Here is a 4,574-nt window from a genome sequence, read left to right on the forward strand (position 1 = left end):
CATTTGAGATATCAAAAAAGTACTCCAGAGTGTTGTTCAGCATGGGGGTGAGTAGAAAATGAAGGCTAATCATGTTTTGGGTGTACTATTCCTTTAAACCCACACTGCTCCCCCGAGGTGCTGCACAATGGCAGCCGGGTGCTTCCAAAGGGAATGGGTTAAATGCAGAGGTGAATTTTTCCAGTATGACATCAATAAAGTTTAATTACCATTTATGGACGGACTGTGCTGAAATTTGCAGATAAGGTGTGTCTCGCCCAAAGGAACAACCCATTACATTATGGTGATGATCAACATGATAATCTGGAGGCAGGATTTGTTGGATTAGAGATTAAACTGTGAGACTATTAGTCATTCTCATTACTATCTGCTCTTGGATAATTACACATCTGAATGGATGAAAAGAGAGGTGCGTTCTCCTCATTCCCCCGGTGGTATCGATCTTCCAATAAGAACGCCACATAAGTTAAGTTGCTTAGACTTCCATGATAAGAAAATCCTCTGCTCTGCAGAAACAGGGTTTGATGCCTCCTGGAGCCGGTAAACGCCCACAAATCAAGTTCAACAAGTACAACAGTTCCTGCTGTTTATAAGAGACAAAGGAAACCTAAAATGCTTTTTTTCCCTAAAGGTTCACACGCGAAACTCGCTGGTACATCGCCGTTTTGCAACAACAAACAGTTAGCATGTCTGCATGCATGATGCTTTATGTATACCTGGGTTAGGACGGAAGTTTCCCCCCTGAACTGCCGCGACACTGTCTGTACCTTGGAACAGGGAAACAAGGCAGGCGCCTGAAGAAAACCACAAGCAACAGCCGTTCCAAGCTGAAAATCCACGGATCTGTCTTAACTTGTCGCAATGAAACTGAAATCCCCAACCTGAAGTGTCAATTGATGCCACTAATAGTTTGCCATCAGCGTTTCTGTGACAACCGGATGTCCTGAGATGAGCTCTAGTGATTAGAGCTTCAGCATGCTGCTGTATAAAGTTCAGTCTATGATAAAAAAACTATCCTCATTATCCTCCAGCTGCATCTCAGCCTCAGCTGAAGCATCCAGCCTTAAGCCACTGGAGCTACGACGCTGAACACAGTTCCTGAAAACCACTGCCCGTTCTCATGGAAACGGCCAGACTCAGACTGGTCCAACAGATGTCCAGATGGAGAAGAGTGCTCCCTCACTTAGAACGCTCCAGTTGCTCCTTGATTTCAACCTCTGGATCTGAGGCGCTGCCTGATCTATAAACAAGTCAACGTTGCCTGGATTCCATTAGCCTCTAATTTGAGCAGGTAGACAGGATGATCTACCAATGGTGCAAGGAGTTTTGTCCTCACACTGTTATCATTAGTGTAAATATTCTTCTTCTTACTTGAATGTAAATGATCTTATTGTATTAGTAAACTGTCTAAACTGCTCAAATCAAAGGAAAATACACCTTCCTTATGCTTTATCTTTTGCAGCAGATGCAGTTGCTTTCAATGCAGTGCTCTAGAGATGAAGCCCACATGATGACATCAGCAGTGATGAAAACTCTGGGCCTCAGCATCAAGTGGCACCAACTCCACTTCAGGGCTGAGGTAATGTCTGCAGTCAGTTCCACTTTAATCCAGTGGCTTCCTATCAGTACCAGAACCCTGGAGTTCACTCAACTCTGAGCGTGACTCGTCTTTCACTGATGTCTGAATAAACAGTCCCAGGTTGTTCATGTCTGGTTGGGGGGTGGGGGGGGCAATCATGCCGATGTCAGAGAGGTTTTCAACATTATTACTGGAGATGATGTAAGTTATTGAAAAATGTATCAATCCAGAGTTGAAAGATCTTAACTGGTCAACAATTAATAGATAAGCAAACTTTTTAAGAACCAGAGTTCTCTCATGTGTGAAGAGGATCTTTCCATAAGTTGTAGGGAAGACATATTTAAATGTCAAGTCATTCTGGCTTAATAATGTATATAAATGTACTATATTAGACAATATAGTCTATAGTAGACCATATTGTCCCAAAAGTTTGAAAATTTCTATATAAAAAAAAATAATCCTGTCTTAAAATTCAGTCTTTTTCCCCCATTATTTTATGCAGGGCAGTTAGTTATATGTCAGCCTGTACACCTAAATCCAACCAATCATATATCATCTGTCAATCATAATTTTTTCAGTCATAGCATCTTGATTCATATGTCACAGCTAATATACGCAACGGATGAAATAAGAATCATTTCCTTTCCCATTGAGACGTCTGTGTCTTCAGCAGGCGTAGAGCTAACAGAACTGGCAGCGTTGCGAGGCAAGGGCTCAAACATGTACGGCTGGAAGCCTTCTACACCAAACCAAGCTTCTGCCGCCCTGGCGTCCTCTTCCACAACATCTTCGTCCCCGCTTTCCTCCTCTAAATAAAACATGGATGACAGAGGAGACTCATCCAAGACCTCCGACACTAACCTCTCCTCCTCTTGCATGTTTCCTGTCCATAGCGTTCCTTGACAGCGTCGTTTCTAAGTCACTAATTTAGTGCTACTTGGTCCCAATGGAATTTCCCATTGGGAACCTACTAGCACTAAGTTGCTAACACAATCAAACTTGCTTGTGAACCTTCCACCTATAACAATCCCGCCCCCTTGATAATCGACCAATCACATTCACTTTAATCACTCGTGTAAAGTCGTGCACCACTCGGGAGAATTTGGAAATGCAATGGTTGGAAAAGCCGCCTCCCTACGACTTTTAACTATTTACTGACTGAATAAATAAAGCAGTTCAAACAGAACAGGAACTTATTAGCTAAATGGATAAAAAGATTAATAAAATCTGTGAAACTTCTTATTTCCAATGAACAGAGATGTAGATGTGTCATTAATAGGCGGGGTATGTCGCTCTAACATACTGTCAGGCTGTTTATCTTAGTTTCAATGAAATAGCAACAACTGTGAGCTAGCCCTCTGTTTTTAGTGGAATCCATCAATCAGGGCTGGGAGAGACTGCGTTCTGTTAGCAGAGCTTTTAAACAGGTGGTTCTGGTTCTGGTTCCTCTCAGAAGATGTTAGAACTTGGACCAATGAAAGTCATTACCACATGAAGCTTCTCTGTCTACTATGCTAACTGCTAGCATGTCTTGCTAGCTGTCTTCTATCCTGTTCCAAACGTTTCCACTTTTCTGTCATCTTCTATCACAGTGATTCCCAACAGGGGGTACTCATACCCCTAGTGGTCAGCAAGGGCATTGAAAGGGGTACATGAAAATATTTTATTTCTTAGCTAATAAAATAAAATAGGGCTGGGATCCGCTTTGCTTCCTGAGGACCAAACTGAAAAATTAAAGAAGCTTTTATCAGCCAAAAAGTAAGTTTTTCCTATATTTTTGAGTTCACCTTCAGCTTTGACACACATCCTTATAAAGCAGAGGAACAGCCTGGGATCTGCTATTTTTAACGCTGAGCTATCAGAGCTCATCAACGCAGCTCCGGTGTCTTGATAAAAACAAAGTTAAACTAATTAAGTCAGTCTAATTTTTGTTTTGTATTTTGTTCCCAATTAAACTAGTTTAAATGTAATTATAAGGGAGTTACTATGAGGAGCTCCAGTTTTATAAATATAGGTTTATAATAGGATTTTATTTTGTATTTATTTAGATTCCTTATCAACTTCCAGGAAACAACTAATGTTTTTTTACTTGAGATAGAAAACTTAACATGCCTAAGAATGTATTGCTCAAATGAAAAGCTTTGGTAAAATAGTTTTTATTTTATAATCAGTTATTTTATTTTTCGATTAATCAAACTTTAGCAATCTCACACTGGAGAAATTCACCTCTGCATTTTGACCCATCCTCTTGGGGAGCAGTGGGCTGCCACTGTGCAGCACCCGGGGAGCATTGTGAGGTTGAGGGTGTTATTCAGGGACCCAGAGTGGCAGTCTGCGGGAGTGGGGCTTCAAATCAGAACCTGGGGGGCCAAGTGCAATGCCCTAACCCAGGGTTCCTACAGCATAAGGCAAGTTAAATTCAAGACTTTTTAATGCCACTTGAAATAAAAATTTAAGACCAAATTCACAAGAAACACAAGAAAAACCTGCGTGCAACAACTTAACCCAAAGGTTTATTTTAACATAAACCACTGCACTAATGTTTCAAATTCTGAAAAGCTTCCCATACAGGAAGAAAGCTAAAAACACAAAAATGACAGATATATTTTAACAATTATTTAACTAAATTCACAAACTTTGTTTTAGCAGGGAACAAAACAAATCAGTTTTAAAGCACAACATAACCAGTGCTAAGTCTTTTTTGCAGCTATTTTTCTTTGAATCGTTTTCTTAGTGTGTTTGATTTGGTGATAAGTGGAGGCGTTGCAGAGACAAGGGTGGAACTAAACTGAGAAATACCGGCTGTTTCTCTGTAACTCCATTTTGACGCTTTGTGTTTCGTGTTTCGCATGTGCGACTCCACTGCCTTAATTCCCATCGTTCCGAGGTTTAAATCGCATCTTGCACTAAATCCACTGAGCCTCATGTATGTTCCCTGGTTTTAGCCGTGGAGAAAACTCTTGGCTGGAGACAATTTTCGTTACATTTAAACTTG

At 40.8% G+C, this 4,574-nt stretch overlaps 1 protein-coding gene across 2 annotated transcripts in view; it reads right to left on the reverse strand.

The window, feature by feature from the left end:
• Positions 1 to 4,574, reverse strand: part of LOC107093718 (zinc finger CCCH domain-containing protein 18-like) — a 46,028-nt gene that overhangs the window by 25,801 nt on the left and 15,653 nt on the right. The gene's annotated exons all lie outside the window — the stretch shown is intronic.

This window comes from Cyprinodon variegatus, unplaced genomic scaffold (genome assembly GCF_000732505.1).
Source record: "Cyprinodon variegatus isolate N-32 unplaced genomic scaffold, C_variegatus-1.0 Scaffold442, whole genome shotgun sequence".
Lineage (NCBI taxonomy): Eukaryota > Metazoa > Chordata > Actinopteri > Cyprinodontiformes > Cyprinodontidae > Cyprinodon > Cyprinodon variegatus.